The sequence below is a fragment of the Culex pipiens genome, chromosome 3 (assembly GCF_016801865.2).
Source record: "Culex pipiens pallens isolate TS chromosome 3, TS_CPP_V2, whole genome shotgun sequence".
Classification (NCBI taxonomy): domain Eukaryota; kingdom Metazoa; phylum Arthropoda; class Insecta; order Diptera; family Culicidae; genus Culex; species Culex pipiens.
This window is the reverse complement of record NC_068939.1, coordinates 136,247,746-136,262,460: the sequence shown is the minus strand read 5'-3', so window position 1 is coordinate 136,262,460 and position 14,715 is coordinate 136,247,746. Positions and strand designations below refer to the sequence as shown.

The following is a 14,715-nucleotide window of genomic DNA, read 5'->3' as shown; positions in this document are numbered from 1 at the left end:
AAACAAGATAAATGCAAATTAAAAAACTAAAAATGAAACGAAAAAAAACATAAAACAAGAGAAGTAAAGTTTTTCGTACAACAAAAGTTGACCTCCTAAACACGGGAAAAATAAAAAAAAGGGCAGTAAAGGGTTAAGGATAAAAAATACCCTTGATTAAATTTTTATTAAAACAAAGCTTGATTCTTTTAATTTCTTTTGAAACTATACCTTTCAAATAAAATTTTAAAAGAAATTTTTTTATTTCAGCGAAATAAAACCTTACTCAACTTAGCAAGTTTGTAAATAAAACTGAAAAATCTGAACAATTCTTTGAATGGTTCATATCGAGCTTTTCAATTGAAAACTGATAAAATTTCCATAAATGGTCTGTATGGATAAAATATTTAATAAGCTGTTTTTTTATATTTAAGAAAATTGGTAATTTTTACGAATTTCTCACCTTCCACAGGATCGTCAAAAATCAGTAACCCTATGTTAGTAATTAAACAAGGGTATTTATTCACTTAGTTCTACAGTAGTTCACAATATAATTTTTATTCCTATTTCAGTTTGATAAATCATTTTAAGAAAAATCGTTACAGTTTCATACAAACATGAAACATGCGGGTTTCGCGGAAAAAAACAAATTTCTCGGATTTTTACGCTGACCGTGACATTGTGAAATTTCAATAAACCTACCCATAATTAAAGATTCAGCTATTATGCCAATTTGGGATCAATTGATAATTTTGAAAATAAAACCTGTGTTTTTTTTTTATTTGAATCATTTGTTAACTTCAATTAGCTATTCATACACCCAAAGGAAAAATATATCTCAAAATCTGCAACATTGGATTTGCTGCAAAAAATGTCATATTGTATAACATTTTTTGCAGCAAGCCCGTAGATCATTTTTGCCCGCGTGTAAAAATTTCAGCGATCTGCAGTTCTCACCAACACATATAAAGCTGGCCCGTCCCCGAGCAACACTCCAAAGAGAAGCATATGTTGGTGCTCTTTCACTCACTTTTCATCAAGCGTCCATGGCGCGGTGGTAGCGTGTCGGATCAATAATCAAGAAGTTGGTGGTTCAATCCTCGTTCTGCTAAGTGTTTTTTTTTTTGTGAAATACAACCAAAAAGCCGTCGGTAATGTCGATAATTGTCGGTAATTGGCAAAAATGTCATACTCCTATATCGCAAAAAATGCATGAGGACAGATTTCATGCAGATTCTGATATACTTTCATGCCGCCATGCATCACAATCATGCGACTGCCAGTTGGGTGTAGTATTTATGTCTTATTCAATGCTGTAACAGTTCTATTTCAATGTTTGTGTTCCTTCAGAATATTACAGTTCAATTCAAGCTAATGAAATTAACACTCTTATTTTTGTGGATAAAGTATCTAATAACAAAATTAAATAAATATTCATTTTTTTATTTTTGTGCATTAATTTCCAGAAATCTTTGAATTTTACGAGAGTTCCCGGAAAAGGTGGAATTTCTCGAATTTCATCATAGGGCTCCCCTTCAACCCTACCGACCAAAGTCACGCACAATCCGCACTCCCCAAAACACGCGGCGCGCCCCAGACCTCGCAAACCAGCAGCAAGCAACAACACGCAACAACAACCAAGCCCCAGCCGCAAAGGCCTCCTTACGCATATGTTGTGCGTCGCGCCGCCGTCGACGAATCTGGTTTTTTCCCTCTTCTGATCTCTGAGCTACTCGACGACTCAGCAACCGGCGTCCTACTCTCCAGCCAACAACAACACCTGAAGAAAGAAATTTCTTTCACTCTGGCTTCCCGACCTTCTTCCTGCCGCTCACACGAAATACTCTCTCTTCGCTCTCTTCGCACGGCGTGCACAGAGAAAGAGAGCGCGCGAAGTTGTTGCCGCGCCGAAGTCATGGCCTGCTGGAGTTGTTGATGCACAAGAGAAAGAGAGTTACGGCCCGCAGCGAGGAGGTGAACGAGGGTTGATGATCGTAGTTTGCTGGCTACGCCAGCCAGTTTGTTTTCGATCGTCGCTTTATGCGTTTGCGTGTTGTGTCCCGGACCGTACACCTCCGGACCGCGAGAGATCGTCCGCGTGGCCCAAGAACCCGAGTGTGTGTGTGCGTTCGTGCGTGCGTGTGCGGGGTCCTGAACCTGTCAACCCGCACCTGTTGGGAACGAGACTGGGGTTGATGAGCTAGTGATCAACAGTGTTGATCGGAGGCGGTTGCACGCGCAGAACTAGTCGGGGTCCGTTGACCTACTTTGAGGGTTCCCTGCGTGAATCTCGGAAGACCACAGAGTGACCCAGTGATTGGGATTAGTGACCCAGTTAGGGATCAACCAGGATACTAGCGATCCTAGCGGTACGGTGAAGTGATCGAGTGATTCAGCAGTGCTTCAGCGGTTGAAGAATTTCGCAGCGAAAAGGTGTCAAGCGCTGGAAGAAAGCGCTGGCAAAACTATCGTCTCTACCGCCGTTGACCTACATCCGAGGAGCTCAAGAGAGCTGCTCGGGCCGTGGATTTAGTGGCGGCGCGTGATCGTGATTTTCATTCATGGAGAGTCCCCACAGCGGGTCTACGCCGTGAAGTTGGCGAGAAGAGCTAACGCTGGCGCGCGAGAGTCTCAAGTGCGCGAAGAAAGTGTGTCTCTATGAATGATCTGGTGGGCTCACGGTGTTGCGGCAAGGTTGCGTGTGAAATAGTTTTGCGTTTGAATTACTTGTGCTTTTTGTCGCAACCGACTCTGTGACAGCAGTGTGAAGAACCCGATGCAGCTACGACGACGACGGCAGCAGTTATACATTTATGAATGCAGATGACCCGGATATTAAAATACTTAGACTACACGCCATTGTAGCGATTTGCATTTAATTGTGTCAAAGAGAGTGACGACGTGGATATGTGTTAATTAGATTTGTGCGCAACTCGAAGAGAAAGAGAGCAAAGCGGAAGAGCAGTGAAAAGCGCCACGACGACAACAACAACAGTAAACAAAAGAAGTACACGATCGGTGATCTGATTAGCGTTAGCGCGATCTATGAGAGAGAGGAAGAGCGCCCTAATCAGTGAGTGTTAGTGATGAGATGCGCGAAGAAAGAGAGAATGAGAAGCATTAAAAATGTATTGAGGTGAACCTAATGAGAGCAGTGACGACAGCGCGCGAGCAGTGATCCAAATCAAAAGTGATCCAAAGTTACCCGCTACTGAAAACAACGAAAGTGAAAAGTGTATGACCCCGTTTAAGTGTTGCAAACTACAACCTTAAAAAGGAAAATCAACAACAACAACAACAATCTAGTGACGTGACCCATTCTGTACATAAGCAGAAGGATACCCCAGCCGGAAACGGAACACAAACACCAAAATTTGGATATCCCCGAAAAATATTCAGATTTTCCTGGTTTCCCCAAATTTTCACCGCCTTTCTGTCTCTGTCGGAACCAAACAACCCTTCAGGCCTTGTACAGAAACGCCCCTTCAAAATTTAACTCCTATTATCTCCGTGAGTATTGACCAAACCCTGAGTTACCCTCCCTCTTTCAATCCAAGCTCCCAGAACCCTCCTCGATGAGTTCTCCGAGAGCTTGGCACTCTTGCGCCACACTAACGCTACTCACTAACGCTTCCGTCTGTCAGTTAAACGATTGTCAAAATTTTAACTAACCCAACTCCTCCCCTTTCCCATCTTTTTCACTAACGCTCTCTCCTCTCCGCTACCAATTTGGTGAGCTGTACGAAGGAAGCTGAAAGCTTCCCCGTCCTTCGTGCAGCTCGCCCAGCCCAAAAGGCTGCCGTCTAATCTCTCGATTGTTCAATATTTTTCGGGGATTCAAAACCTCTGCCGACGATCTGTGCCCTCGAAAATACTGCGAATACATTCGGCCCCACCCGGAAGCCATCCTGAACCGCACCCGATTTGTTGAACGTCGCGGGGACACGGTTGTGAAGGAGAACTAGAAGTGTGACCTTCGGAGAAGCGCATTGCGTACCTGCAGTGGTGCGACAGCAAGGGTCACCAGCCGGTTCTGGCATTCGATGCAAGTATTTTCTGTCATTTTGTTGTAAAGGGAAGGTGCCGGTTTTTGCATCACGGGCTAATGAGGTGCACGTTAGGTGATTGAGGAATGGGTTTCTAGAGTGGTAATGGTGGTTAATTGTTTTGGAGTTATTTGGTTATGTAACAGGTACCTACTTCAAGTTGTACTACAGGGTTAAGAATATTTACTTGAGGTACTTTTCCTTACGGACCGTTATTCAACGTTACAGTAAAATCTATTATTTTAGCATTTTGTACAAGTAAGAATTGGTTGGAGTATCAACAATTTAAAAAATCATTATTAAAACCTATTGTATATGTTTCATAGAATCACTTGGATGCAATATTATTCATTTAACAGTTGGTTCTCCAGCTCCAACTTTGAGCTCATCAAACAAACAATTTAATTAATGTTGTAGCTGCACTATAAGTTGCAATCAAATTTTAAAAAAGAATTCAATAAGAATTTAAGAAAAATAAATATTATTTATTTTACATAAGCATAATAAAATATTAAAGATAGTTAAAAATAACCAGGAATTAACGAAATATTAAAAACACATTTTGAGCAGTAACACAATCAACAGAAATACATATTTCTTGTGTCTAAGCCGTATTTTTGTGTGATCTAACCTTTCAATTTTGACAAAATCTGAATCCGCGTTAGTGCAGATACAAATTTGACCTATGCCCCATTAAATATCTTCTTTTCAAGCAAGGCTGTTCACAATAATGTAATCCTTGCCGGGACGATTACGACAACGTTATCGATAACTTTATCGGTGATAATCGACGCTTAACCATTTGAATTAACTTATTCAAACGAACTTTTTCATTTTGTGAATTAATTGTGATTTTTTGAGTTCTTTTTCTCGCTAGCAGTGAAAAAATCAGTCCTTCCTTTAACAACGTTGATAGGAAGGCACGCGACCGGTATAAATCGTCGAGTTTGTTGTGTTACAAAATATCATATTAATTTCATTACATACGCTTTTTCTATGTCCTGAATTCGTTTCTGTTTCAAATCAAATTAAATGACGACGCTAACATTTATCAACATGATATGGGTTTTTGAAACTGGCGAAGTGGTGAGTCTTGGTTTTTACTTAGCCACATTGCGAATTAAAAAAATGTCTATTTATTTTCTCAAACTAACGGTATTTCGCCAAAAAAATACAATTACAATTCAATTAATATTCATTTTTTCACTTTTATTTGCGAATAATCAATTCTCAATGCCATAGACTTTATCATCTAATAATGTTTTAGTGGTCGTATCAACAATGATTTACACTTTATTTAATTTTAAAGTAATTAGTATTTTACGAGAAATTTAGCAGAAAAATTCAATGTGGTAAAATACCCGTACAAGACCTCGAGCATCTTGTATATATTTTAAAATAAAAGTAGTTTAAAAACTAGTTTTTTTTGCTATCCAAAACTGTAACAAACTGAGCATTTTTCAAAATAACGATATTTTGAGAACATATTGATCCTTTTCACCAAAAACTCTAACATAGCTAAATTTCACCCTTAATTGCCCATCTCTAGGATTAGTGAAATTTCACGATTTCGCGGTTAGCGTGAAATCCGCGAAAATTGGCTTTTCCGCGAAAACACGTGAAATGTTATGTTTGTATGAAACTGTAACGATTTTTCTCAAAATGATTTATCAGATTTAAATAGGAATAGTGAATAACGTCATGAATCGAAATCCGGACACTTAGTAGCATATCATTTTTGTTATCGCTGGCATAAAAATCATGTAATAAGTTGGAAATGTAGAAATATCATCAGGATGTAGTGTAGACAGTCAGTTTAAAAAAAATGCATGCAAAATATGTTTCTAAAAAAATCATCAGAATTTGAGAATTAAAATTATTTGTTGTGATTCTAATCCTAGACACTGATAAATGCTGATTCGAAATCCGGAAACTTTTGCTTCAAATTCCGGACACTCGATCTTGCTTATGAATCGCACAAATTTGGAATAAAAGGTTAGTGAATGGTATTTTAAGGTCTCAAATAAGCTTTTAATATCAAAACAATCGATATTTATATAAAAATTTGGTAGAATTTAAGGAAATCAAAACCATCAATTTTTGATTTGCCTTCCCAGTGCTTTGGACGCCTATGAAATATTTCAGTGAAATGTTTCGCATTTGTGGTAAACTAATTATTTTATTGTTTTGGAATTAACTTCAGCGTTCAAACAATTTAAATGATAGTTGATGTTAAAATTTATCAAACAACACATTTTTGACATTCATAATGCGAACTTATATCCAAATAATTGATAAAACAAGATGAGGTGTCCAGGGTTCAAAGCGTCCGGGAATTCGAATCATGACGTTACCCTTGTTTAATTACTAACATAGGGTTAGTGATTTTTGACGATTTAGTGGACGGCGTGAAATTTATCAATTTTCTCAAATCATTTCAATATAATAAATATTTAATCCATGCAGACTATTTAAGTAAATTTTATAAGTTTTCAATTGAAAAGCTCGATATGGCCCATTAAAAGAATTGTTCAGATTTTTCACTTTTTTTAGAAACATACTAAGTTTAGTAATATTTTATTTCGCTGTGATAAAAATTTTACTATTTTATTTGACAGGTATAGTTTCAAAAGAAATTAAAAGAATCAAGCTTTGTTTTGTTCAAACTTAAATGAAGGGTTTTTTTATCTTTAGAGCAACTTTTGAAAACATTTCAGATTTGTTCTGGGCACTGTTAAGTGTTGTGTTCATTTTGATTACAAATTTCGTTTTCGTTACAAATTATATTATTTTTGCCAATTGGTTTAAATTTAAATATTTGGAAAGGGAGATGAAAACTTTAAACATATTTTTAATGTGCTACACCCAAAGGAAAAATATATCTAAAAATCTGCAACAGTGGATTTGCTGCAGAAAATGTCATATTTTATAACATTTTTTGCAGCAAGCCCCTAGATCATTTTTGCCCGCGTGTAAACATGTCAGCGATCTGCAGTTCTCACTAACACATATAACGCTGGCCCGTCCCCGAGAAACACTCCAAAGAGAAGCATATGTTGGTGCTCTTTCACTCATTTTTCATCAAGCGTCCATGGCGCGGTGGTAGCGTGTCGGATCAATAACCAAGAAGTTAGTGGTTCAATCCTCGTTCTGTTAAGGGTTTTTTTATTGTGAAATACAACCAAAAAGCCGTCGGTAATGTCGATAATTGTCGGAAACGGGCAAAAATGTCATACCCCTATATCGCAAAAAATGCATGAGGACAGTTTTCATGCAGATTCTGATATACTTTCATGCCGCCATGCATCACAATCATGCGACCGCCGTTTGGGTGTAGATGTCGCTAAAGATTCAAATTATTTCACTCATTTTGGCTAGACAAGATTGTTAAAAATCTTGCTATGATATGAAATCCAATAAAATGAAGCAAAATGAGAATACGCAGCCTACCAAAACCGGAAATGGATTTTAATTGTATTTTTTGGTTTGTCTCAAACTTTGAGGGGGCCTTCCCTATGACCGAAGAAGCTATGTTGTGTCATTGGTTCACCCATACAAGTCTCCATACAATTTTGTCTGCTGTCCATACAAAAATGGTACGTAACTTTTGAGTGAATTTTCTGACCAATTTGGTGTCTTCGGCAAAGTTGTAGGTATTGTTGAGGACTATTGAGAAAAAAATGGTACACGGAAAAACAAATTTGCAGATTTTTAATCAACTTTTCTTTCACAAAAACTCAATATCCCAAAATACGTATTTTTAGATTTTCGAGATTTTTTGATATGTTTTAGGGGACAAAAACTCGCAACTTTGAGGCCATAGAGGAACATGGCCAAAAAATCTGCCGCCAAGTTATGAATTTTTGAAAAAATAGTGATTTTTGGAAAAAATCAAAATTTCATGCAAAACAAATTTGAAGTAATTTTTTAATGTAAAATTAAATTTCCAATCGAAAAGTACTTTACAGATTTTTTTGATGAAGCGCTCTATTTTCAAGATATAGCCACCGAAAGTTTGATTTTAGCGAAAAATTTGCAGTTTTTCGATTTTTAAAAATATTGACCACAAGTGACCATTTCTATGAATATTTTTTTTTTGCAATTCCGTCGTGAAACTACTTACTTCTACTTCTACTTTTCAGCACTCAAATGGGTGCTGAAAAGTTGAACTTTTCAGCACTTGTTTCGAAAAGTAACACTTTTCAACATTTTTTTGATTTAAACGATTTATTGACAAAATACATGAAAATTTGACATAAAATTTCACTCAGTGTGTGTTTTTTGGGATTGCAAAAAATGTTGTATGGAACTCTTTGCTAAACTTGAGTTTTTCAGCACTCTTCGTATTTATCCAACTCGGTGAACCTCGTTGGATAAATGTACGACTTGTGCTGAAAAAATCCTCTTTTTGCAACTTGTTGCATAAACCACTATTTAAGTTCAGAAAATTTGCTATAAAAATGTCTAAGAGACATTGAAGATTGGACCTCGGGTTGCTGAGATACAACCGCTTCAGGAAATGAAACACGAAAATTTAAGTTTTCTGAGTCTCACCAAAACAATCCACCATTTTGTAATGTCGATATCTCAGCAAATAAAAGTCCGATTTTGAACATGAAACATTCGTGAAATTTTGCGATCTTTTCGAAAGAAATACTTTGAAAAAAATAAATCAAGAATAGCATTTTAAATGAGCGTAATATTCAATGTATTCTTTTACTCAATGGAAAAAAATCAAAAACGGTGGCACTTTGAAAACAAATAAAATTTCAATCTTTAAAAGTTTGAAAATCTGTTTTAATTAGCTAACAAATACTACGAAAGAGCATTTCCATCCACAGACTAATCCCAAACCCCTCAAACGCACCCCGCGGCTCATCCCCCTTCCATCCCGCCACCCCATCTTGAGTGGGGGTGACCCCATTTCCCACGTCAGCCCGTCGTCGTCACGGGCCAGAGGAATGCTGCTCGGTGCTGTTGTTGCCCTCTGAGAGAGGTGCGCGCGAGACTCCACAGCCAAGCCCTTCCAGACGGCGAACCTCGCGATCCCTAGCAGCCCCAAAGGAAGAGGCGTGGTGTCGATTTCATTTCCGCGTGGCTCTCGGATTAAAAGCCCTTTTTTGCCTGTTGGAATCGGATTGCTCTTTTCCATCGTATTTTTTTTATTTTCTTCATAGTAATTGTGTATCAGCAACAGTTTTGCATGCAAGTTTCTCACTGTATGGATCGAGTTTTCAAAGCATCTTTTGATTTTGAACGACTCCATTAATTTTACGCAAATAAAAAAACAAATGTTATTCTAAAATTCAAGGTCGTCAAGCCTCCACAATATACTCGAATTATCTATTTACCCTTTTTTCAACTAAACCATCTAAAAAATGTTTGGTTTATTTCCATCTTTTGTATATAATTAAACCTCTGCTCTATATTGACATTTCTATGGAAATTCCAATGACGCAAGTTGCAGTGCAAACATACCAGCTGTTCTCAAATATTTCCTGAGAGGAAAAATTTACACCAGAAGAAATATTTATCGAAGATTTAATTTACGCGCGAATGTCTATAAAAGCTTAAATGCATTGTCACCTTTTAATCAGGCATTTTTTTAACTCTTTTCAAAACACATGTTAAAGGTCTAACTTAAGATTTAGTGCTCAGCGGGCACGTGCGTTCCAACAGAAACAAAAGAAAAACACATGTTTCCTAGCAAATAGATCAAGATTGAATTTGTGTCAAGACAGATGACATTCCGGCGCGGTAAACATTCGTTAATTTGTTCAGTTGCCTGTTACATCACGTATTCGAAATTGGAGTTGATTATGGGAAAGAATGTCTGGATTTGATGAAGAGCAATGATGATCAGAAATAGGTAAAACTAGCAGGTAACCATGTTAAAAATAATCACCATTTTTCCAAAATGATACAAATTTTTATTTTTGATTGGCCAACAAAGGCGTGTTGTGTTACTTGAAAATTTAAAAAAACATACCCCCTCTCCTCTCCCTCTATAGTCACGCACTTTTCTTTTACCTTTAACATGGGCTGTCACAAACTCAAGACCTACTTATCTTAGCAAGGACGTGATTTTTGAACGGACCCTTAATAAAAATGTGATCAGATTTGGCATATTATGTCCAAACCAACAAGATATATCCAAACCAACAAGATATGTGTATATTTGTTTAAAAAATTTCATAGATTTTTGGTGGCAGAACCTTAAATTAAATTTTAATGTTATTGAAGGATCATCAAGCTCCAATACGTTTTGTATAGGGGAAATATACCCATTTTAAGCCTAATAAGCGGTCGTGTTTGAATGATGCTGGATAATCTGGAGTGTTCCTTGAAATTTACTAAAACCAAGTGCACCAACGAGAAGAGCAACTTTTAGTGAACATTCCTTTTTTTACTTTTATTAAAAGTTATGGTATTCCATTTACAAGCATTTAAAAAAAATATTTCCCAAAAGCATTCTAATCAGTCGAGTGCATTGGGCCATGCCCATTTTCCTATTTTAAGCTCACTCCAACAGGCGCTGCTGGTGGTGTTGGTGGCCACCCTTTGTTCTTTATTTGCCTTCGCTTCTCGCTCGGTTTTCGTCAGCCTTCGATTGGAATGGGTCGTCAAAATTGAAACGTCAAAAGACTTGGCGCGTTTGTTTTTTTATGGCGCTTGCTAATTATTTACATGTTTTGGGATTATTTTTCAAGTGAGTGACTAACTAACGTGCAAATGAACGTGTTGCCGGTAGTTGGAAGCAATTTTATATCTTAAGCGCTTTGAAATCGATAGCGCAAGTGAATAGATATTGATGGCGACTTTCGTTAAGCAGTTAAGCTCTCATCTTGCGTGTGGATGTGTGTGCCACCAAAATGATGAGAAATGGTCTCGCAAAATAGAAATTGTAGTCAAAAGTGCATCAATTTTGATCTTTTTGGCTAAAAAATGGCATAAATTTGCATGCTTACTTGAGGCGGTGCTGTTGCTGGTAAGTTTATAGCCTAAATAGTATTTTTGGAGCTTTAATCGAGCATCAAACTCTTCATAAAACGAAGTTAGGTGTTTGATTAGAAAGGGTATATTTAGCCTACATTACAGAGATTAAATGTTTCTTTTAGCTGTGAGTTGCACCATAATTCATGATGAGAAATAATTAAATTATAAATTTTTCTTAACACGTACTCGACTTTGTGCTTTATATTGGTGAAGATTAGATGGGTAATTTTGCAAAATTCTTTGAAATAGAGTAACTGAAAAAAATCAATTTTATACTCGACATCAAAAATATTGAATCAATACGGAAAATGAGAAAATATGTTTTGATTATTAGGGGAAGAGAGGAGAGACGAAACAATAAAAAAAATACTAAGCTTACTATAAATTAAATTGAAACAAATCGTAAGACTGAAAACAAAAAATCACTGTTTCCCAAAAAAATGTTTCTAAATTTTCATTCATTCTTTTAAAATTTGAATATACTCTATAAATTCCAAAAGATTTTTTTTCATCTGGGGATATCAAAACATTTCCTAAAAAACCTTTGAAAAATTGCAAACAGATAAAAAATTGCAAAAAAATAACTTTACTTATAAAAGGTTCTTAGATGAATGAATGTTATCATTTTTTGTCAAAATGATCAAAACAATTGATGGTACTTTTTGATGACCCAAGAAGCTTCAAAAAATTAGTACTAGATATTCGTTACGTCTAATCTAGGTTATTTCAAATATTCTGTTTTCCCTTGCATGCAGTGTATAATTCTTATTTGAATAAGGTACATTAAGGTACATTAAGAGTAAACAAGGATTCTTTTCTTGAATTCTCTCATTAAATTTATTTTTTGAAGAAAAAAAAGGGTGGAAATTTTTTAAATTACGAAATTTTTATTGAAAAAAAAATTCTATCAACTGAAACAATGTTAGGATATGTTTAACAATCTTTTGATTCCTACTAAAAGATTTAAGTGCAAAATGTTTTGATTTGCACTAAAAAATAAGATTTTTAAGCGTGGATGAAAAAAAATACTGAAGCTGATGACAGTACCTTAAAGCAACCTTAATTCTTAGATTCTTACTATCTAGTTTTTTGATTTTTTTATGCATATTTTTTACTCTTAGGCCGTCGCAAATATTTTTCAAAGTTTATGTCCCCCCCCCCCTCAAAATTGGTCCAAAAATTCAGGGGGCAAAAACAATATTTTTTCCAAAAACTTCAAAATTTTAATGAAAATAAAAGTCAAATAAACTGAAAGCAATCAAAAACGCACTGTTCTGGATTGATAATCATATTAAGCATGTTTGGACTGGATTAAACATATTGAATTTTTTTGAAATTCCAATGTACAGCACCGCAAAAAATTTATTTTTGGCAAAAATAATAAATTTGCGTCGATACTTAGGTATTTTGGAGACTAATGATTGCAAAACAACAACAATGTGTATAATGCATTTTTAAACACTTTTTTCATTTAAAATGTCAGAGTTGAGCCTTATTTAATACAAAATAAGAAGCAACAATTCAAAAATTATAATGTGGTCCAGAAGTGCATTGTTGTGAAGCCGTCTTAATCGTTAGATTAATCTCTGAGATCCCTATGATTTTTAATTCAATCAACCGATTTGATAATGACCTCAGAAACCACTGTCTTCAAAATTTAAAATTATAATCCAACAGCCCATAAACCCTCCAAATTGATGTAAAAGAAAAGCTCCGTTACACTTCGATTCTGTATTAGTTTCAAATTAAAAGGTCGCCCTGACCCTCGAAAAGACAAACGCTCAACCTAACACCGTGACGACATCGATACTTCCCACCACACACGCGGATCCGAAGCCAAACAAGCCTCCCCCATAATCGTACATCTTCCATAATGTTCACTTTTATCGCTCGCTCTCTTGCCGCCGACGCGAAAGCTCATCAATAGCGGTCGCTGCGCCAAACTGACCATGAACGACGACGAAGACGAAGAAGAAGACGACGATCGTGACCAGGCGAGTGTGACGCGACCGAACGGCTAACGGCAGAATGTGTTTTGCGGTGAGCTCTGACTCACACACCTGTGAGAGAGGGAGAGAGGCAGAGAGAGAGAGCGCCCGTTGAGCGGTCAGTTTAGTCCATAGTCCACACCGATTTGCGGTACAAAAAAAATAACGCGATGCGCGTTTCCTTCTGTGGCCAACAGTCGAACAGATGATTTCAAGGTAAAGCACGAGCATGAGGTGTGTGTGGACAGTGGGTTCGGAAGGTGGTCAAAGTTGAATAGAAAGTGATCAGAAAATGCTTTGGAATTGAAGCCTTCATTACCTTTAATCATGCATTAATTTTAAAGATTGCGCAGAAAATTGTACAATTATCGAATCATTTATAAATAAATACAGTAAATCCTCGTTTTACACGGTAGCGTTACGCTTTTTATTCCGTCGATTTCTCTTGAACCATAAAATACTTTTGCATGCTTCAACATGCGTTTTGTAGATCAGAACAAAACCTACAAACTGTTTTTAAAGATTGCAAAAATGTTGCGTCGTTCAAGAGAAATCAACTAAATAAAAGACGTAACGTAACCGCGTAAAAAGAGTACTTCTAAAGATGTATATTTAACTAATGATTTTTTTTTCATTTTCTCATTTTTACAATCAAGAGCATTACGAGCATTAGAAAATTATTGAGGTCATATTTGAGCTAAACAACCAAAATAAGACAGTGAAAAATAAAAAAAAAAATCATGATTCGATTGAAGATGCATGTTTGGTGTACCAAAATTGAACTAAATGAAAAATAAACAGCGAAATTCAAAATTATCTAAACCAAATAAGGGATACATTTGTATACCCCAGGCTGCTTTGCCAAAATCTGGGGTCAGATTGGGTTATACAAAAATGTTGAAATTTTACCCCTGATGACGGTTTTAAATTACTTCAATGAACAACATTATCTTCAATAAAAAACATTTCGAAACCAAAATAATTATAATAGTAACATTTCTGGTGGGTAAAAAAACAACAAAACCACCTTGTGTCAGTGGTATTCGAGAACAGCCAAAAAACATAAAGCAATATTGGAAATTGTGTTTATTGGACCTTTGAAAAAAATCTGCAGGTTTGGCATAATTACACCATACAATTTTGCGAGCTGGTCATACTAAATAAATACGATTTTCAAAAAAGTGTCTACGTGGTTTTTGGATGGCCCCACCTAGAGAAGGGATTTTCTGATCGGTTTTGTGTCTTCGACAACGTTTCAATTAAGACTTTTCAGAAACAAATAGCATGACGGGAAAAAATCATTTTCTTTTTGCATTTTAATGCTAAAAGTTGTATTCCAAAAATACGTATTTATTTTATTTTATTTTATTTTTTCTTTATTTTTTCTAGGCTAAAAAAGCATCTTTTGCAATAGAGTTTTGAATTATGCAAAATCTGGTGCTGAACTGAGCTTTCATCCATAAATTATGTCACGCTAAAATCAGAAAAAAAAATACAAAAAAATGGACAAATCGAAAAACTATGAGAAAAACTGCGACTGGCCAAAAAGTTTATACCGTAGGCTTATAGCCGATGAAAATACTTAACTATTGACCTATAGGAGTACGGGTGTTGGAGGCTGTTGCAAAAAGATATTAAGGTTTAAAAAAATCAATTTTTTACAGTAATTTGCAAAAGCTATGAGAAAAAGTCGAACCAATCCTGGA

The 14,715-nt window shown here is 36.0% G+C and overlaps 1 protein-coding gene across 2 annotated transcripts in view; it reads left to right on the top strand.

The window, feature by feature from the left end:
* The first annotated feature begins 1,785 nt into the window (after positions 1-1,785).
* Positions 1,786-14,715, top strand: part of LOC120413744 (ichor) — a 62,284-nt gene continuing 49,354 nt past the window's right edge. Inside the window, exons 1-2 of one of the 2 annotated variants that reach the window (XR_005604974.2) lie at positions 1,786-3,489; positions 3,883-4,018. The gene's annotated coding sequence lies outside the window, so the exon portion shown is untranslated. Of the gene's footprint in view, positions 3,490-3,882; positions 4,019-14,715 lie in introns of those variants that run through there. The other variant, XM_039574669.2, reaches the window with a different exon arrangement.